The 23,203-nt window shown below is 37.5% G+C and overlaps 1 protein-coding gene across 6 annotated transcripts in view; it reads left to right on the top strand.

Moving 5' to 3' along the window:
• The window catches only part of LOC103505693 (general transcription factor IIE subunit 2), an 81,553-nt gene that overhangs the window by 55,836 nt on the left and 2,514 nt on the right, over nucleotides 1-23,203 (top strand). The window lies entirely within an intron of this gene.

The following is a 23,203-nucleotide window of genomic DNA, read 5'->3' as shown; positions in this document are numbered from 1 at the left end:
TGGATGTGCCAAAAATATCTACGAGTATCAACCTTTTTTGCTGGAGTTGCGTTCTTGAAAGTATCTGTACAATTTTCGCCGTCTTCACAAATTTTTGAAACTTTTGCAATGATTATGCTAGGTTTTTAAAGATTTTTTTTCCATAACTTTTTTTTAAAAAACACATATGTGTTTACGAGGATGATGACTTGATTGCAGGTAAATCCCAACATTGACCGGCTAATATGGCCAGTTTATCAAGTTGTCCATGCTGTTATATTGATAAGTTGTCCATTCTGTTATACTGATAGCAAGATAGTCGGATACCAGAAGATTAATTTATAACATAGTAAATCACCCAAAACTGGTTTTTTTGGCTTTGGTTTGTCCAAGATCGTTAGTTGGCACGGGAACTTTCTGATGTACGTAAGATTCTATGAAATCATATGTTTCTAAGGAATGTCTAGGAAGTTACGTCCCGAAAAACCCCCTTTTTTATGTGGAATCGGGGGATTGGTTTGTGAGAACTCATTTTAATGCCTATCAATCATAAATGTTCAATTTGATTTTTGGCTTTCTCTCGTTGGTTTTCCTCAATCTATTAATTTATTAACATAGTAAATCACCCAAAACTGGTTTTTTGGCTTTGGTTTGTCCAAGATCGTTAGTTGGCACGGGAACTTTCTGACGTACGTAAGATTCCGTGAAATCATATGTTTCTAAGGAATGTCTAGGAAGTTACGTCCCGAAAAACCCCCTTTTTTATATGGAATCGGGGGATTGGTTTGTGAGAACTCATTTTAATGCCTATCAATCATAAATGTTCAATTTTGAATTTTGGCTTTCTCTCGTTGGTTTTCCTCAATCTTTTTCCTTATCTTGCAGCTGTAGCATATACATTGCATTTTGTTTTATGCGAATTATGAATCCTTGAAATCATGTGTTAGTGGATGTGCCAAAAATATGTACGCGTATCAACCTTTTTTGCTGGAGTTGCGTTCCTGAAAGTATATGTACAATTTTCCCCGTCTTCGCAAATTTTTGAAACTTTTGCAATGATTATGCTAGGTTTTTAAAGATTTTTTTTCCCAGAGGGAACTGTAACTGCTAGGGTCTTATCGTCCCGAAATCGAAGAAAGAAGGAAGACAGGATAGGAGGAAAGCCAACCGTTCCGAGAACGAACATTATCCCATCAGGATAAAATCCGCCCCGGGCGGGAATCGAACCCGCGGCCTAGCGCTTACAAGGCAGACGCGCCACCAATCAAGCTAACTAGGCTGGCTGCCATAACTTTTGCGGAATGCAAAGTACAAAGTTTTCTTATGAACATAAACTGTTCGCAAAATTCGCCTCTTAAGGCGAATTCAATCATCCAATTTTTCGGTCCTGTAGGGCAGATAGTAGATGGCCGGTTTTAATAATACTATCGCAAAATTTATATCAGTGAAAACCGGTATTAAATTAAATTCTTTTATTAAAATATTGATGAGTTTGGGATGGGCGACTTCAGTCCAAAAATAAATGGGCAAACCTATCAATTCAACCTTTCCAAGGCGTGGCTAATTCTTTACATGTCACAAAAGTACCTAACATAGCCAAGTTTCTGAACTACCTTTTACATGAAACTACCGCCTTTTACATGAAACCTTAGCTTTCAGAGCCTTGTTAGTACTGGTAATTGGTGTAAAGTCTGTAAAGGTCAGTGAACTCTACCATAAACAACTGGAATGAGCGCTTATGTGACAAAAATTGGAAATAAACGGTCCTACTTTTTTGGCGCGAAATATAGGCGCTGTACGGCAAAATTCAAATTTTCCATATGAACCTGTGCAAAGTTTTCTTTAGATTGTTCGATTTTTCGATGCTTTTGCTCTACCTTACCTTTGAATTACTATAATGAACTGTTTAAAAACTACAGGAAACTGTACATTCAAATGTAGACTTTAATTTTTTGCCGTGCAGCGAAAAAAAAACTAACCTCAAAATTTTTGTTTCGTGCATGAGTGAGCATTCTCGTTGTTTATGGTAGAGTTCACTGGTAAAGGTACAACTTCGCATATTTAATACACAAAGTAAGATTTATTGACTACTATCTTTAAGCCTTTTGTTGACAGTTGTTGTACTATCTAATTATCTATGTACAAACATATTGTAATCACGACTGTATGACAATCTTGTATTAAAAAAAAAAACACTTCTTATAGAGCCTTCCATGGTACTTGCATACAACGAAACACTTAGGTACACTTGTGTGTTCCTGATTCCTGATATATCACTTCTTAATCTCGAAGAAATACCAGGAAGCTTGATTTGAGACACAATAAAGTCATTAGAATAGAATATAATATAATAAAGAATGTAAGAAAATATACGCGTGTAATTAAATATACAGTCAAACTTGGATCATCAGGGCTAAAATTGGAGCGTGCCTTCCATGGTACTTGCATACAACGAAACACTTAGGTACACTTGTGTGTTCCTGATTCCTGATATATCACTTCTTAATCTCGAAGAATTACCAGGAAGCTTGATTTGAGACACAATAAAGTCATTAGAATAGAATAAAATATAATATAATAAAGAATGTAAGAAAATATACGCGTGTAATTAAATATACAGTCAAACTTGGATCATTAGGGCTAAAATTGGAGCGGAGAGCAAAGAGCATAGAGCTTTTTGATCTCAGTTCTATTCAGTATCTTACCGAAGGAGTTTCAGCAAAGTCTTGTTTGATTTCTATTTTTCTATTGTTTCTTTCTTGGAAAATTCTCAATTATAGAGGAATAAGAGCAAGATATTCTCAAATAAAGAGGTCAGAAAAGGGATACAAAATTTTCAAAAATCTCGATTTTAGAGGATAATTCTTCACATTTTAGAAAAGTTTTTGGACCTAAAATTCGAGAACTTTGAACATTTTCTCTACAACATACATAAGTTTTCTCATTTATCCAAGTTTGACTGGACTATACTACCCGGATGGAAAACGGAAAAGTCTCTCCCCTTGGTGTAAACAAGGTCTCGTATAACACATATTGGCTGACAAGTTGGTTCGATGAAATATATTGTGTCCAGAAGTCCAGAGGCCTTTTTGTATGTAAATTATGAGATGAATTACGGCCGTCCGGACAGTATGACCTCCTTTCTATCACAACCTACCGCGGTGGTGTAGTGGTCAAGACGCTCGCCTGGTAATGAGGAGGGCGTTCAATCCCGGCCGCCAAAGTATGGATTTTTATTCTCAACATTGTTTGAGAATTTTACCATAATACGAGTAAGCCCAGTCAGTCACTCATCCAAAATCAAGCTACCTTTTACGTTACTTTCTCAACCATTTTTTGCCTCTTTGTGACTCATTCCAGGGGTTAAAGTGAATCAACAATTAGCTAGCTGTAATAGACAATTAGGTAGCAGTAAAGTTCCTAGGTAAAACAGTTAATAGTCAATTATTTCAGAAAAAATAGATCTCTATGAGAATCCTTTGGTCTTTGGTTTATTTTCATTCCAATAATGTTCCGGAGTAGTGGAGCCGTCCGGACAGTATGACCTCCTTTCTATCACAACCTACCGCGGTGGTGTAGTGGTCAAGACGCTCGCCTGGTAATGAGGAGGGCGTGGGTTCAATCCCGGCCAAAGTATGCATTCTCAACATTGTTTGAGAATTTTACCATAATACGAGTAAGCCCAGTCAGTCACTCATCCAAAATCAAGCTACCTTTTACGTTGCTTTCTTAACCATTTTTTGCCTCTATGTGACTCATTCCAGGGGTTAAAGTGAATCAACAACTAGCTAGCTGTAATAGACAATTAGGTAGCAGTACAGTTCCTAGGTAAAACAGTTAATAGTCAATTATTTCAGAAAAAAATAGATCTCTATGAGAATCCTTTGGTTTATTTTAATTCCAATAATGTTCCGGAGTAGCGGGTGATTTCAAATGGATTAGAAAACCACAGAAGTCGCGGCACAGACCGAAGAATCCGTGAACTTGATGGAGACTAGTGATATTGGTGGTGATGTCGTATTGGTCTCAAAGATGGCAATGCTGATGTAATGGAGAGGATTTTTCGAATCATTCAAATGGACATTGTTTCGATAGCTAAGCGGGTGATTTCAAAGTTGGACAACTTTTCGATTTCTACCTTTTAGATTCAAGTTGTACAATAGATTAGGGAAAAACGTCCTCTTTTTATTATCATTGTTATTTTATTTTTATTAAATTTCCTGGAAATTTCTCACTAGAAAACGTGATTTTTCTTGCAGAAAAGTAGCTACGAGTAGCGAGTTAGTATTGGAAATGCAGTCACAAAAAACGTGATTTTCCTTTACAGAAAAGTTGCTAGGTACATGTGTATGGGAAATACCTTTTTAGTGGTAGTGTTGTCATTTTGAGGAATTCCAGAGATTAGAATAATTCTGCCTGGCCGTTTGACCCTAGAGTTCTCACTAGATACTTACCAACTTACCCGGCATCCCTCAAATCATACAAAGTATTGAGCTGACTCACTTGACTCATCATTGTAGTTCTTCCAAGTCAAGAGCAATCCAGATTTCCTCGGAGTTACGAGTAATTTGTAGGAAATGAATCATGAACGAACATCTTCAAAGACTTTTGATTTATCGATAAATTGGAAATGGGAATCCCTGTCGGAATAATAGTAGGCAGTGTAGGCACCACTAAGTACCTAATAGGTACTTACCCACATTACAATAAATTATCATAGGTATGTCAGGATAGATAAACACGAGGATTACAAGACGCTCTGAATGAGTAGGTAATATGTAGCACTGTAGCAGGTACTTGGCTGATTTATAGCTAATTCTAATTATGTAATAAAATCAATCAGCTACACCTACTCAATCAATTAAAGTTCCGAACAAAAAAATCAATCGATGATTGATTGATCAAGTTGTCATTTGTTGAATTTATGTTTCATTTATGCTCTTTTGTACTCTAACATCATAATTGTCAAGTTGAGAGAGAAAAAGATCGATCTTTTATATTTTTTAGGTACTTACGTCTAATAGAAATGTGAGTGATATTCACACCAAAAAATTTACTCTACAATCTTCATAATAATTATTTAAAGTCTCCAGTTACAACTATAGGGAGTAAAAAAAGGACCTTTTTGTGCCCATTAGCCACTGCACAATCTGCAGTTTCCACTCTACGAAGGACGACTAATGACGATGTTTTTTGTACCCATGAGTGACTGTAAAACTATTAGGAGGCGCATCCTTCTTCCGTCAAGAATCAGGATGTCCCAAAGGTTCCCGGATTTTTCATTCGCCCTGTTGTCCTAACTTTATTAATATCTCCACCCACTCAATAAATCAATTAAAGCTTCGGCCTTGAAGCTCGCGTTTTTCTTCCCTTTTCGAAAAGACAGTGGCGTCTCTCCATAGAAGCTTAGGGAGAACCGCTTTCCATCCTGTCTAATGGTTCTTCTTCGCGCTTACCACGTAGTCACGTACCGAAAGTAGTGATTAATGCTGAATATTCAGCCTGGATTATAAGACCACCAGCCCATCGGCATACTGTAATCGTATTTTCCTTTGGGAATCTGAAAACGATTTCCACTTTTTTGAAGTCCAAATCCCCACCCTTGACTTGCTAGGTTTGAGGAGACGCCATATTGGATTTCCAATGGTTTAATACAGGAGCATTACCACCACACCACCTAGTGGTTAAACTAATTCCCGTCTTTTTCTTTAAAAGAGGGGAATGAGATACAGAACAGAGAAGTATTTGTCTCAGATTCCGGAAGGAAAACACGCGTTGTTCGTTGTTACATCGGTTTGTAGTTTCCCCTTTTGAAATGCTCACGACACGACACTGTGGAAAGTTAAAATGAAAAACGAGACACATGGTAAACTTGCCTGAGTAATCCTGCGGAAACACCTGCCATCTTTATTTATGTGACGGGATAATTGTGCGCTGGATAATGAGATGAGTGTGATTATTGGAATGCAAATCTCTCATTATTATCACTTATCGGAGCTATCAGGTATCAAGGAGATACGTTGGGTCCACGGTTGTGACGGGATAATTGTGCGCTGGATAATGAGATGAGTGTGATTATTGGAATGCAAATCTCTCATTATTATCACTTATCGGAGCTATCAAGGAGATACGTTGGTTCCACGGTTTTCTACTCCATTGGCATAGAGCAACCACAGTACTCTACAGTCACCTACTCCATTGGCAGTACGCAAGCATTAGCTCATAGTATTGGCTTCCAACCACTTGTTAATCCTCTAGATTAGCCTAAATTCTAGATGAGCTATTTCCTTTTTTATTGGGGTCCACTGAATTGAAGTATTCAGGAGCGCGGTAGCGTTCCGCCCCGCCAAGTCAAAATTTGACAGCGCTACTAAGAGATATCATATGCCACAGACCAAGTAGCTATTTTCAGGTATTTGTAGATAATGTACCAAGAGGTTGATTGATTTGATATGACAATATGACATGCTGATCCCTGTATAGAACTTGTTGAGATCTCTGTATTGTTTAAATCCGATTAGACTCGAAGGTAAAACGAGAATGGGAAATTTGTTACATCCACCACCGAATTTCTTTTATTTTCACCTACCTACCAAGATTAGGATCATATTTTTTTGAAGCGAGATAAAATCCAAAGTGTGGACGTGTGTCAGACGACGTAGACAGTATGGAAGCTGCTTTATGGTTATAGTTCTGGCTAAGGAGTAATAGTCTCTCGTTCTCTCCCCAGGGTGGCAAAGACCAGAGCAGTCTAGGTTCAATGTTTACAAGTTGTCACTGCATGAGTATCGCGTTTAATGATCAAAAGCACCCTGACCTGTCAGTTTCTCTAGTCTGGAGTAGGAAGTGGTTCAGATTGTATCTCTAGACGTTCTCGCCCAGACTTCAAGTGTGTCATTAGCACATGGACTTCCTATCTTCTTAATTGAAAATCTCGGCGAACTTTTAACCTGCTGAAAGAATAGAATACACGCGGGTCTTTGGAAAATCTGTTGAAAAGCCGCTGGTTCTTCCTGGATTTGCTGAAAGAATGGATTGTCTACCTTCTACCTTACACCCGGGTCTTTGGAAAATCTGTTGAAATGTCGCGGCTATTCCTAGGGTATAATCAAGTGCATTATTAGAACCTCTATTTCCTATAGGTTTCTAAATTTTGTAAGATTTAATTTCTTACACCTGGGTTTATGGGAAAGCTGTCTAAAGGCTCAAATACACTTGGGCACCATGTATCATTGCTGCGGCAAAACATGCAATATTGATGAGTTTGGGATGGGCGACTTCAGTCCAAAAATAAATGGGCAAACCTATCAATTCAACCTTTCCAAGGCGTGGCTAATTCCTCGCAGCTTGGAATATTTTGTGATACCTGGGAAAGCTGTCTAAAGGCTCAAATACACTTGGGCACCATGTATCATTGCTGCGGCAAAACATGCTTCAAATGCATTTCAATCGACGCGACGGTCAACATGCAGCATGTTTCTAAGATTTTGTACAAATTGATATGAACTTGGAGCATGCCACTTGTTGCCTTCAATCATGTTTCACTGCAATATTCTTCATGTTGCCTCAGTGTTATTGAGCCAAGAGAGTACGAAATTGCTTTCAGAAACAGGCAAAACATGCTTCAAATGCATTTCAATCGACGCAACGGACGACGACGCGACGGTCAACATGCAGCATGTTTCTAAGATTTTGTACAAAGTGATATGAACTTGGAGCATGCCATTTGTCGCCTTCAATCATGTTTCACTGCAATATTCTTCATGTTGCCTCAGTGTTATTGAGCCAAGAGAGTACGAAATTGCGTTCAGAAACAGGCTCAGGGTACAAGTACTCGAAGTTTAGGATGATGTAAGGTGCCAGACTGCCAGTACACTGTAGAGTAGAGTGTAGATTTTTTCGCTAATCTGGTCTGTACTGGCACTGGCAACTTTAAAGCGTTTATCAGAAACAGGCTCAGGGTACAAGTACTCGAAGTTTAGGATGATGTTAAGGTGCCAGACTGCCAGTACACTGTAGAGTGTAGATCTGAAAGAATGGAATATCTTCCTCCTACCCTTATACCCGGGTCTTTGGAAAATCTGTTGAAAAGGTGCTGGTATTCCTAAGACCTAGAGTCTAGACTATAAAGTACATTGTTATTAGTACCTCTATGTCCTAGGTATCTAAATTTTGTAAGATTTAATTTCTTACACCTACGCCCAGACTTCAAGTGTGTCATTAGCACATGGACTTCCTATCTTCTTAATTGAAAATCTCGGCGAACTTTTAACCTGCTGAAAGAATGGAATATCTTCCTCCTACCCTTATACCCGGGTCTTTGGAAAATCTGTTGAAAAGGTGCTGGTATTCCTAAGACGTCCACGGTTTTCTACTCCATTGGCATAAAGCAACCACAGTACTCTACAGTCACCTACTCCATTGGCAGTACGCAAGCATTAGCTCATTGTATTGGCTTCCAACCACTTGTTGGTCTTGTTTAAATCCTCTAGATTAGCCTAGATTCTAGATGAGCTATTTCCTTTTTTATTAGGGTCCACTGAATTGAAGTATTAAGGAGCGCGGTAGCGTTCCGCCCCGCCAAGTCAAAATTTGACAGCGCTACTGAGGCCAGCCACTCACTATCAGGTAGATCTGACCGCTGACAACAGGTACACCTGATCAGGTTTACCTGATAGTGTGTGCTCATCAGGTGTCAGATATATCTGATCAGGTGTACCTGTCAGGTCTACCCGATGGTGAATGGCTGGCCTAAGGAGTAATAGTCTCTTTCTTTCTCTTCCCAGGGTGGCAAAGACCAGAGCAGTCTAGGTTCAATGTTTACAAATTGTCTGATAAAATTCCATACCTCGGCCGGGATTGAACCCACGCCCTCCTGTTTACCAGGCGAGCGCCTTGACCACTACACCACCGAGGTAGGTCTACATAAGTCTGTTTGGGTTCATATTGTTTTGCGTATCTCTGCATGAGTTGATTTGGTGGGTCGTGCTTTTGGTGATGTTCACTCTGTCTACTTCTCGATGCTTTTAGCTCACGCACGCACTTACGTGACCAAGGCAACACAGGGACTTTTCAGTCTCGACCTGGCAGTTTAAACAGCTTTTCTTTGTTGACTATCATCGATGAGTTATCAGTTATATTCGTACAAATTGTTTGATGCAGCTTTCCATCTACTTCTTAGTTGGGGCAGTCTTTTCATTTGGGCATATGAATCACAGGCATTCTCTGTTTTGATCATACTACAACAATTATTGGACAATGATCTTTCAACGATTTTAAAAATACTTTTATCTTTTGTTTTACAACTAAAGGGCTAAAGAGTGCATTAAATGCAGTAAAGAGTGATACTTAATGAATTAATGATACATATTTGAACTCTGAACATTCAACTCCATAACACTCTACAACAATAAATCGAAACCATCGTATTAGTTTATTTAAAGTGTTTAAACTAAGTTTAAAGTGTTTAAGGTATAAGGGTCGAAACTTTTAATCATTGAAGGTATAAGGGTAGAAACATATTTGACAAATGGATAATCAGTTGGAAGAAGATCATAATCTGATCTTGTCTAAACCTTCAAGCATCCTACACAGGCGAGGGCAGTTTTGAAATTCCGTTCCTTCGAATGTAAATTTGTTCATTCAAAATCGATAATAAAATTTTTAGGTTCCTAATGTTCCTATCAAATTGATTTTCAATGTCGTGTCCCTAACCTTGTTGTAACATGACCAGTCAATAGCTCTACATAATTATGGTTTACTTCGTACCTGTACAAAGAATTGGTACCAGATATTTATAGAGCAGTGTCCAAATCGAGGGAGAGTGTCGTACTTGGGTCCCATCAGGCGAGCAAATAATGGACTGAACGAAGTAAGGTTTAAGTTTTGACTCGAAAGTTCGTGAAATATTAAAGCAAATAATGGACTGAACGAAGTAAGGTTTAAGTTTTGACTCGAAGGTTCGTGAAATATTAAATAACAGTCATAGTATTCGAATGATAAAATGAGTGATCAAAAAGCCCACTCTAAAGCTTAGGTCTAGGGACAAACAGCCCCAAAAAATGGGTTTAAGTTTATACGAAATTAAATTTTCAAAGGGGAGCGAAAACAACACCAGGTTTGCAACCGCTGATATAACATGTTCCAAAGAAAAGTGTTCCCGTCATTAGTAACACAAGAAGGTTACAACTTACAACCAAGACCCAGTTAGTTCAATAATAGTGTTATTAAGTTCCATTTTCGTTTAAATAAATACCAACTTAGTAACACAAGAAGGTTACAACTTACAACCAAGACCCAGTTAATTCAATAATAGTGTTATTAGTTCCATTTTCGTTTAAATAAATACCAATTTAGTAACACAAGAAGGTTACAACTTACAACCAAGACCCAGTTAATTCAATAATAGTGTTATTAGTTCCATTTTCGTTTAAATAAATATCAATTTACTTTTACTTCCCTGTAGTATGACTTATGTGAATTCTGAACAAGTGAAGGGGAAAATAATGCACTTCCAGAGTACAAGTGGAAAAGCTTTTTTTTTTAATACACTCAGAACCGATAAAAACGTTGCTGAACGTCATAACAGAGACAGCAATGTTTGAAGGAGAAAAGTGAAAAACAACCAGAATGGAGTGTAATAGTCCTACACATTGGACTCTGCACACAGGAATTTAGTCAGAAAAGTCCCGAAAAGTGAAAAACAACCAGAATGGAGTGTAATAGTCCTACACATTGGACTCTGCACACAGGAATTTAGTCAGAAAAGTCCCTCATTGTATTGGAAATGCAGTCACAAAAAACGTGATTTTCCTTTACAGAAAAGTGGCTAGGTACATGTGTATGGGAAATACCTTTTTAGTGGTTGTGTTGTCATTTTGAGGAATTCCAGAGATTAAAGTATAATTCTACCTGGCATTTTGACCCCGGAATTCTAGCTAGATACTTACCAACTTACCCGGTATCCCTCAAATCAAACAAAGTATGGGCTGACTCACTTGACTCATCATTGTAGTTCTTCCAATTCAAGAGCGATCCAGATTTCCTCGGAGTTACCAGTAATTGTAGGAAATGAATCATGAACGAACATCTTCAAAGTCTTTTGATTTATCGATAAATTGGAAATGGGAATCCCTGTCGGAATAATAGTAAATAATAATAATAATAAGCACTACTAAGTAGCTAGGTACTTACCCACATTACAATAAATTATCATAGGTAGGTATGTCAGAATAGATGAACACGAGGCTCACTCGGAGTTACGAGTAATTTGTAGGAAATGAATCATGAACGAACATCTTCAAAGACTTTTGATTTATCGATAAATTGGAAATGGGAATTCCTGTCGGAATAATAGTAAATAATAATAAGCACTACTAAGTAGCTAGGTACTTACCCACATTACAATAAATTATCATAGGTATGTCAGAATAGATGAACACGAGGATCAAATGGTAATTTGTAATTTACAAGACGCTCTGAATGAGTAATATGTAGCACTGTAGCAGGTACTTGGCTGATTTATAGCTAATTATGTAATAAAATCAATCAGCTACACCTACTCAATCAATTAAAGTTCCGAACAAAAAATCAATCGATGATTGATCGATCAAGTTGTCATTTGTTAAATTTATGTTTCATTTATGCTCTTTTTTTTATGACGGGCTCTTGTTTATACTGCCAGAATAAGACTGGAAAGTCCCTATATACCACAGCAGTCTAAACGAGGTCACTGGTAAATAAAGCCTTTTCAATGACTTGTGCATGCAAATTAAACCACTTACATTGTTTGTAGAGATTTTGATCCCTACGAAAGATATAGTGCTTCAAATGTATTTAATGATTCAATTTTCAAACAAGACCTCAAGTCGGGTTATCTTGTATCTTTCGATCTTGAATCCTTTTCCTATTAACATATTCGTGTACCTTTGCCTTCTGCAACCTTCATTGAATCTTCTTGTAAAGCTCTACCACTTTGACCGTATTGTTACATATATAATACTAGCACTTCCTCCGCGGTTCGCTTTTCGAGAATCGATCCCGGCACCCTAGATTGCAAAGCCAAACTTCCTTCAAGCATCTTTTGTACGATAGGACCTACACATGACGTCAAAGAAGAAGAAGATAATGAGGAAGGCTATTACCTGAAATCTAGAGTTCAACTTCTGCAACATTCAGGCAAAAATTTCGCTATGGAAGAAAACCATTAAAAACAGTCTTTGACCATTCCAAGTTCCGACGCCTTTGGCTCTGATCATAATAATTAGTTCACGGGCCACTTTATATTCTCCCATCATTCAACTTCACAGTTCTCAGGTTGGGATAGGCCTCACCTAAGACCTTAATTCCGTAATACATGCCATGGTTTATTATGTAATGATGTCCCAGTGATTGGGGATACACAGAGGCATGAATTAAAAACTCAAACAAAAGAGCGCCCGAGATTTTAAATTGTTATAAACAAATAATTATATAAATGATAGAGTCAAAACATTAAATTACTTTATCGAAGAATGAAGATTCCGAGTCAGCGATTCTGAAAATTGAATTCTTATGGTTGTTCTACAGGATTGATGAATGGGTTAGATTGCATTTATTGATACATTCAATTTAATTATCAAAAATGTAAAAAGATAGTTAAATCTTTTTTGAGTCTCATTTAATTTGACACTGTCATGTAACTTGTTGTTGAGACTGAAAAAGTGTCAAGGAGTGTCCACACATAGTCGACGCCGTTGATCGAAGAGGTGGAGAGGTGAATTCATGTTGTCAAGGCAGTGTACGGTTTCAGTCTATACAATGTGGACACAGTTTTTGGGCATTGTTTTTACTTCGTGTGAACCCTGATCTACCAATTTGTCTATAAAAGTTATATTTGTTTGAAATTGATTTGATCTGTAATTGGAACCCCAAATTTCTATGCCTCCAGTTAAGAGTCGCTTCCTTGCGTCCACCAGTTTATGACCTGTAGTTTGTGACATACTGAACGATGTAGGTACCAATTAAAAAAAAGCAAGTAGGTACCTAACGAGAAAAATATTCTATGGAATAAATCACAGCGTTATGTTTAATTAAAATCAGCACAAGCTTATAATACCTAACATTATGTCCTCTGTCACATTTGTTGACAAAGTCAATATTGTCAAGAAACCAATGGAAAACATGTCAACTAGTCAGCTCTAGCTAGAGTATTTTGGGTTCAGGGTCAATAGACCTTAGTGGATAAATGGAAGCTAATTTTCACAACATTGTAGGTTCCACAGTTAGTTCTAGGTCTCTCCATAATACTTACTTACTTACTTACTTATTTACTTTCCGTGTCCGTGGTATCTCTCACTTGATTTTTCTTCCTTTTTCCCAGGGAATTTAGGGCGTCCACGGTCGGTCACATATTTCAGGTAGACTTTATAAGGCAGTTTCCAAAGTCAACCGTCTTTCGTTACCGGAAACAGCATAAAAAAACCGCATGCTCAAACGTACGTTACACTCGGAACAACAATATCTGAAGGAAAAAATACCATAGGGAACTTAACTTGCAAATCCACATTTTACACATGAGAATGCAAATATCTCGAGTTTCCTAACCTGAATCTGGATCAAACTTTTCATATGGAGAGCAAGACTTGTCGTGTTCACTGTGCTTCCCCTTTGTCGAGAACGAACAGGGAGCATTGTAAAAGGGAGAGAAAATTTTATATTTCATGGTATAATACCTAACATTATGTCCTCTGTCACATTTGTTGACAAAGTCAATATTGTCAAGAAACCAATGGAAAACATGTCAACTAGGAACTCATTATTTCTTTCGAGCTTAATCTTGGTACATGGTCTGGAGACCATAGGGAACTTAACTTGCAAATCCACATTTTACACATGAGAATGCAAATATCTCGAGTTTCCTACCTGAATCTGGATCAAACTTTCATGTGGAGAGCAAGACTTGTCGTGTTCACTGTGCTTCCCCTTTGTCGAGAACGAACAGGGAGCATTGTAAAGGGGAGAGAAAATTTTATATTTCATGGTACGTTATGGTTGAAGTTAACCCTTGGATTTTATGGTACTCGGTTTAAATTACCATAGGGAACTTAACTTGCAAATCCACATTTTACACATGAGAATGCAAATATCTCGAGTTTCCTACCTGAATCTGGATCAAACTTTTCATATGGAGAGCAAGACTTGTCGTGTTCACTGTGCTTCCCCTATGTCGAGAACGAACGGGGAGCGTTGTAAAAGGGAGAGAAAATTTTATATTTCATGGTACATTATGGTTGAAGTTAACCCTTGGATTTTATGGTACTCGGTTTAAATAACTCTTGAAGTCAGCAATTTGATTGGCTGAAAATTTTAAAATCAACCAATCCGATTGCTTGACCCAAGAATTAATCTTAGTTTAAAATCCAGACCATGTACCAAGACTAAGCTCGAAACAAATAACGAGTTCCTAGTTGACATGTTTTCCATTGGTTTCTTGACAATATTGACTTTGTCAACAAATGTGACAGAGGACATAATGTTAGGTATTATAAGCTTGTGCTGATTTTAATTAAACATAACGCTGTGATTTATTCCATAGAATATTTTTCTCATTAGGTACCTACTGGCTTGTTTTTAATTGGTACCTACATGGTTCAGTATGTCACAAACTACAGGTCATAAACTGGTGGACGGCAAGAAATCGACTCTCATTGGAGGCACAAAAATTTGAGGTCCTAATTTATGTATGTCCCAAACACAGATCAAATGAATCCCAAACATTTTTTACTAGGGATAAATTGGTCGATGAGGAAATCAAGGGTAAGAACACGAAGTAAAAACAATGCCCTGTGTCCACAGATAGTCGACGCCCGTCAATCGACTGAAACCGTACACTGCCTCGACAAGATAGATTCACCTCGTCGATCAACGGCGTCGACTATGTGTGAACACTCCTTGACACTTTTTCAGTCTCAACAACAAGTTACATGACAGTTTCAAATTAAATAAGACTCAAAAACCATTTAACTATCTTTTTACTTTTTTGATAATTAAATTGAATTGTATCAATAAATGCAATCTAATCCATTCATCAATCCTGTAGAATAACCATAAGAATTCAATTTTCAGAATCGCTGATTCGGAATCTTCATTCTTCGATAAAGTAATTTAATGTTTTGACTCTATCATTTATTTAATTATTTGTTTTTCATAACTGTATTGGGAAACTTCATGGAAAAATTCCTCTCTCACACATGATTATACTGTGATCCATCAAAGGTGGCAGTTTTCGAACAGTATGTACTGGAGTATGGATCTTATATGCAGAGATGAAGAAAAATACATACGAGTATACGTACAGGTCAAGTGGATTAGAACACATCACATGCCGTTAGGCACACTCCATTTGTCAAGGGTCTAGGTTTTCCTTGCACTTGGGATCAACTTAATTTGAAGAAACATTACCATTTTACAGACCTGAGTCTTCTTTTTCTTCGCCTTTTCCAGTGTTCATACGGGGTCGGCGTTTTTCGTCAGCCTCTCAATCAGCTCTAGCTAGAGTGTTTTGGGTTCAGGGTCAATAGACTTTAGTGGATAAATGGAAGCTAATTTTCAGAACATTGTAGGTTCCACAGTTAGTTCTAGGCCTCTCCATAATACTTACTTACTTACTTACTTTCCGTGTCCGTGGTATCTCTCACTTGATTTTTCTTCACCTTCCTTGAATTTGAGATTTTTCTAATTTTTTCATCCACTAGCAATCTTCATGCTTTTCCCGCCCTCAAACCAAAGGGGTGTATTTACCCGAACAAAAACGAAATCGATGATTGATCGATCAAGTTGTCATTTGTTGAATTTATGTTTCATTTATATGCTCTTTTTACAACGAGCTCTAACATCTTAATTGTCAAGTTGAGAGAGAGAAAAATCAATCTTTTATATTTTTTAGGTACTTACATACGTCTAATAGAAATGTGTGTGACATTCACACCAAAAAAATTACTCTACAATCTTCATAATAATTATTTAAAGTCTCCAGTTACAACTATAGGAAGTAAAAAAAGGACCTTTTTGTGCCCATTAGCCACTGCACAATCTGCAGTTTCCACTCTACGAAGGACGACTAATGACGATGTTTTTTGTACCCATGAGTGACTGTAAAACTATTAGGAGGCGCATCCTTCTTCCGTCAAGAATCAGGATGTCCCAAAGGTTCCCGGATTTTTCATTCGCCCTGTTGTCCTAACTTTATTAATATCTCCACCCACTCAATAAATCAATTAAAGCTTCGGCCTTGAAGCTCGCGTTTTTCTTCCCTTTTCGAAAAGACAGTGGCGTCTCTCCATAGAAGCTTAGGGAGAACCGCTTTCCATCCTGTCTAATGGTTCTTCTTCGCGCTTACCACGTAGTCACGTACCGAAAGTAGTGATTAATGCTGAATATTCAGCCTGGATTATAAGACCACCAGCCCATCGGCATACTGTAATCGTATTTTCCTTTGGGAATCTGAAAACGATTTCCACTTTTTTGAAGTCCAAATCCCCACCCTTGACTTGCTAGGTTTGAGGAGACGCCATATTGGATTTCCAATGGTTTAATACAGGAGCATTACCACCACACCACCTAGTGGTTAAACTAATTCCCGTCTTTTCCTTTAAAAGAGGGGAATGAGATACAGAACAGAGAAGTATTTGTCTCAGATTCCGGAAGGAAAACACGCGTTGTTCGTTGTTACATCGGTTTGTAGTTTCCCCTTTTGAAATGCTCACGACACGACACTGTGGAAAGTTAAAATGAAAAACGAGACACATGGTAAACTTGCCTGAGTAATCCTGCGGAAACACCTGCCATCTTTATTTATGTGACGGGATAATTGTGCGCTGGATAATGAGATGAGTGTGATTATTGGAATGCAAATCTCTAGAATCGCTGATTCGGAATCTTCATTCTTCGATAAAGTAATTTAATGTTTTGACTCTATCATTTATATAATTATTTGTTGACAACAATTTACAATCTCGGGCGCTCTTTTGTTTGAGTTTTTAATTCATGCCTCTGTGTATCCCCAATCACTGGGACATCATTACATAATAAACCACGGCTTTGCAATCTAGGGTGCCGGGCTGCCGGGATCGATTCTCGAAAAGCGAAGAACGCAACGGAGCAAACTGCTAGTATTACATAATTAAATTACATATGAGATCAATGATGACGAAGAAGAAAGTGGAGGAGGATCAAAGTGGTAGAGCTTTTCAAGAAGATTCAATGAAGGTTGCAGAAGGCAAAGGTACACGAATATGTTAATAGGAAAAGGATTCAAGATCGAAAGATACAAGATAACCCGACTTGAGGTCTTGTTTGAAAATTGAATCATTAAATACATTTGAAGCACTATATCTTTCGTAGGGATCAAAATCTCTACAAACAATGTAAGTGGTTTAATTTGCATGCACAAGTCATTGAAAAGGCTTTATTTACCAGTATTCAGTCATTTGTATGCGAGATTGTCCCATGTTGTCTTATGCCTAATCCTTCAGGTTCTATTATATCATCCCAATTAGCATCAATGTTTCCTTCACTATTATGTAATGCAATTGTTTTGCTATCACCGCAAGAAGCGACTCTTGAAGTTTTCCCATGGTCGTTCAAATTGTAAAGAACACCTGAAGGATTCTTTCAGTGAATGAAAATGACCAATTTTATTGCTTCTAATTAAGTTTGAGTTTTTAATTCATGCCTCTGTGTATCCCCAATCACTGGGACATCATTACATAATAAACCACGGCTTTGCAATCTAGGGTGCCGGGCTGCCGGGATCGATTCTCGAAAAGCGAAGAACGCAACGGAGCAAACTGCTAGTATTACATAATTAAATTACATATGAGATCAATGATGACGAAGAAGAAAGTGGAGGAGGATCAAAGTGGTAGAGCTTTTCAAGAAGATTCAATGAAGGTTGCAGAAGGCAAAGGTACACGAATATGTTAATAGGAAAAGGATTCGAGTGGAGGAGGGTCAAAGTGGTAGAGCTTTACAAGAAGATTCAATGAAGGTTGCAGAAGGCAAAGGTACACGAATATGTTAATAGGAAAAGGATTCAAGATCGAAAGATACAAGATAACCCGACTTGAGGTCTTGTTTGAAAATTGAATCATTAAATACATTTGAAGCACTATCTTTCGTAGGGATCAAAATCTCTACAAACAATGTAAGTGGTTTAATTTGCATGCTTAAGTTATTGAAAAGGCTTCATTTACCAGTATTCAGCCATTTGTATGCGATACACAAAGATTGTCCCATGTTGTCTTATGCCTAATCCTTCTGGTTCTATTATATCATCCCAATTAGCATCAATGTTTCCTTCACTATTATGTAATGCAATTGTTTTGCCATCACCGCAAGAAGCGACTCTTTAAGTTTTCCCATGGTCGTTCAAATTGTAAAGAACACAGATGTATTATTGCAAAGTCATCTGCCAACTGCGAATAAAAAAACCAATATGATTACATTTCATAGGTATATAGGTGGTTCATATGTCATTGAAAAGGCTTTATTTACCAGTATTCAGTCATTTGTATGCGATACACAAAGATTGTCCCATGTTGTCTTATGCCTAATCCTTCAGGTTCTATTATAAATTATATCATCCCAATTAGCATCAATGTTTCTTTCACTATTATGTAATGCAATTGTTTTGCTATCACCGCAAGAAGCGACTCTTGAAGTTTTCCCATGGTCGTTCAAATTGTAAAGAACACCTGAAGGATTCTCTCAGTGAATGAAAATGACCAATTTTATTGCTTCTAATTAAGTGTGTTTATTAATAACTCTTGCCTATTCATTAGTCTTTACTGTTTTTGTTTTGTCATCATCTGGCAAGATAAGTGTGTTGCTTTAAATCAACCTGGATCTGAAGATATTGTATAACATTGTATGGAATTGTCGGAAATTTAATGGAAAACCGTGGATTAAGTAATCTTTCTAGAAGCGTGGCAAGATCATTTGGAAGTCAAAACAATGGAGTTGTAAACATTGTATGGAATTGTCGGAAATTTAATGGAAAACCGTGGATTAAGTAATCTTTCTAGAAGCGTGGCAAGATCATTTGGAAGTCGAAACAATGGAGTTGTGATGGTCTTTAGGACTTCCCGTATAATTAGTCTCTCCTAGATGAGCCTAATAGGTGAAGTATGGTGCTTTATTTAGCCTGTAAAATTGGGTAATGTCCCATGTTCCTTCTCAACATTGTATGGAATTGTCGGAAATTTAATGGAAAACCGTGGATTAAGTAATCTTTCTAGAAGCGTGGCAAGATCATTTGGAAGTCGACACAATGGAATTGTGATGGTCTTTAGGACTTCCCGTATAATTAGTCTCTCCTAGATGAGCCTAATAGGTGAAGTATAGTGCTTTATTTAGCCTGTAAAATTGGATAATGTACTAATGTCCCATGTTCCTTCTTAACAGTTTGATATTGCACCACTTTAAATGATCCCGCCAATCATTAAGAACGGCCAGATTATTTTGGAACCGAAAAAGGGAGGAAAAACCAGTTTTGTAATTGGGTTATTAGCATCTACTCGTATTTTTAAATTCCTCCTTCTCAACAGTTTGATATTGCACCACTTTAAATGATCCCGCCAATCATTAAGAACGGCCAGATTATTTTGGAACCGAAAAAGGGAGAAAAAACCAGTTTTGTAATTAGGTTATTAGTATCTACTCGTATTTTTAAATTCCTCTCATGTTCAGTGGCGTAGCGTGGTCTAAATTCAACTATTCTTCATGTTGCCTCAGTGTTATTGAGCCAAGAGAGTACGAAATTGCGTTCAGAAACAGGCTCAGGGTACAAGTACTCGAAGTTTGGGATGATGTTAAGGTGCCAGACTGCCAGTACACTGTAGAGTGTAGATTTTTTAGCTAATCTGGTCTGTACTGGCACTCGCAACTTTAAAGCCTTTAGCTAGCAAAGAATGATGGACCCGGATATCAAAGTGCTCAAGACTATTGAGAGTATACTCGAACTCTCATGTTAGTTCTTCTGTTAGACGTTAGTTCTTGACTAATCTTGACTTTGATAATCCCCAGATCAATATATTCCCCTAGTATGATTCATGTAGACATCTACGATTACTATTACTAGATTTCTAGATTACTACTAGTTCATTACCAGGAAACAATCTTCCATATCAGATCAGACTTGTCGACAGATCGCTTGAAGTCATTTTGCAATTTCAAATTCCATGATTGATTGGTCCTATCAATCTTTCTATGTCTAGGACCTTCGTAGAACACCTAATGATTTTCTTTTTCCTTTCTAGTTACCTTAATGATCCTCTCGCCACAGTGTCAAGGTCATCGAATAGTTCATGAATTATTCCGGGTTCATATTCTCGTGCATATTTGGGTTCATCAATGTCCTGCGTTTAGGTTTCATCAGTAGATCTTAAGTCTGTTTGGGTTCATATTGTTTTTATCTGCGTATATCTTTGCATGAGTTGATTTCATTCTTAGGTCAGTCTTTTCATTTGGGCATATGAATCACAGGCATTCTCTGTTTTGATCATGCAGTCATGCTACAACAATTGGACAATGATCTTTCAACGATTTTAAAAAATACTTTTATCTTTTGTTTTAGAACTAAAGGGCTAAAGACAAGTTAGGAATTTTAAAAATTGGCCCTTTTCTACAAGGCAAATGTTTCAATTTCTTTGAGATCACTCTTCCAACTATCTACAGATAGGTACATATGAAGTATAATAATTATTATCTACAATATTCATACCTTCATTAATGAATTTGTACCGAATACCTTCTTCTACTTACCTAATTACGTTGTTATAAATAATAGGTGCCTTGTAAATCTAGTTTTATATCGTTCATTTTATTGGCACTATTGCATCAGATTTGGCGATGAACATGTACTTCTCTGCAAATACAAAGTACATGTACGTTTCCGCATCCCCAGTGTTTTTCCGACCGTATTTTTCTTCCGTGCAAAAAAGAACGTGTTCCAATAAAGTCGGTTCGATACTCCAAGATCCAATGATCATTATCTGATGACCGTATTTTTCTTCCGTGCAAAAAAGAACGTGTTCCAATAAAGTCGGTTCGATACTCCAAGATCCAACGATCATTATCTGATTACCTACCCAGATATTGTATAGCAAATAGCTAGTTGATCGTATATTGATTTGTGTACGCCTATTCATTTCCTGGATTCGTGGTTTATGGGAGGTCAGAATTAACATTGGTGTTTGAAAATAGCTAGTTGATCGTATATTGATTTGTGTACGCCTATTCATTTCCTGGATTCGTGGTTTATGGGAGGTCAGAATTAACATTGGTGGATTAGAAAACCACAGAAGTCGCGGCACAGACCGAAGAATCCGTGAACTTGATGGAGACTAGTAATATTGGTGGTGATGTCGTATTGGTCTCAAAGATGGCAATGCTGATGTAATGGGGAGGATTTTTCGAATCATTCAAATGGACATTGTTTCGATATGAAACTGTTACTACGCATCAAAACTTAACTGATGATCACGTAGCCAATGACTGGACTGAAAATCCAAGCCATCGAGTGCTGGAAATCTAATCACTTCATTGATGGAAATGGGCTATATTAATGGCTGAGTAAAAATTGCCAGAAATTTCTACCTGGAACTAATTTTTTATTTGCAACATTTTCAAGTGACTCACCAACAATCTTGGGAAAACTTATCTTTTTAATCTGAATATCTTTGCAAATAAATCTCCACACTGAGTATGTACTGATTGTTTCAATAGCACACAATGACATGTAGGCATATTTGTCCTCACTCGTTAACATCAAAGGCAACTTTCACATTGCTATTTCAAGCTGCTAACAAGACATGAACCAGAGCCATATAAAGCTCAGGAACTTTTCAACCCGGAAACTCGGGAACAAAGACTAATTATTCATATTCGAGGAAATTCTTGAACAGGAACTGAACTTTGTTGCGATGAAAAAATCTTGGGAAAACTTATCTTTTTAATCTGAATATCTTTGCAAATAAATCTCCACACTGAGTATGCACTGATTGTTTCAATAGCACACAATGACATGTAGGCATATTTGTCCTCACTCGTTCACATCAAAGGCAACTTTCACATTCCTGTTTCAAGCTGCTAACAAGACATGAACCAGAGCCATATAAAGCTCAGGAACTTTTCAACCCGGAAACTCGGGAACAAAGACTAATTAATCATATTCGAGGAAATTCTTGAACAGGAACTGAACTTTGTTGCGATGAAAATGTTTCAGCTGTTAATACACACACACACAGCAGTCAAAAATTTGCTTTTACTATCCCAATTTGCACTGTTTTTCATTTCAAAAATTGTTTTGAAGGTTCGCCCTATGTTGATTCGTATTGATCGACAAGGACTATGAATTCTATGAAATTTACTGGGACTAAATCAGATCTCCCTGTCAATTCCTCCTTACTTGATTTTATTATTCCTGTGCCTCTACACTTATGTACTTTGATGGTGATTGGTTTAGCCAGGTGTCTTTTGCAGTATGTACATGAATAATATCCTGCCCATCGCAATTGGAAGTTCACTAGTCAGTGCATCCGGCTGTTTTGGGATAATTACACTACGGGCAGGTTTTTATAGTACGGTGCCGTAACAGCACGCGGTTGGGGTGTGTTCGCCACATGTTACGTAATGAATTTTGAATGAGCACTAGTTTTTTGTCCTTCCTTGAATTTGAGATTTTTCTCATTTTTTCATCCACTAGCAATCTTCATGCTTTTCCCGCCCTCAAACCAAAGGGGTGTATTTAATGGTGCTCATAAAAGAAGTCGATAATAAAATAATCGAGTGCCAGTAATCGATGATTAATCAAATTCCATTTGGGCTATAAAAATAATCATCATGATCTCTAGATTCTCTAGTGAATGTCTTGCTATTCGGTGGTAGCTTGTTGCTGTATGCTTACGGGAAGGTTGAACGTACAGAATTTTGATAATGGATTCATTACTTCCTTTAAACCTTGACGGTTTGATTCAAGGTGAAGACTAGATGGAAGTCTATGGTCGGCTTGCATGCACCCTGGTAATTAGGTCAGTACTGCTTCAGTTCAATAATGTTGATGCAGTCGCAAAGCTTCTCAGTCTCATTAGAGTCTGAAGGAAAATCTACTAGAAGGTCGGCTTAGAATATGACCTGCAAGAAATTTGTACGGACAATGATAGATGGTGCAGGGTGCAGGGTTCCA

Source organism: Diaphorina citri, unplaced genomic scaffold (genome assembly GCF_000475195.1).
Source record: "Diaphorina citri unplaced genomic scaffold, Diaci psyllid genome assembly version 1.1 scaffold190, whole genome shotgun sequence".
Classification (NCBI taxonomy): domain Eukaryota; kingdom Metazoa; phylum Arthropoda; class Insecta; order Hemiptera; family Psyllidae; genus Diaphorina; species Diaphorina citri.
The sequence above is the reverse complement of the archived record's forward strand: the minus strand, read 5'-3'. Positions and strand labels throughout refer to the sequence as shown.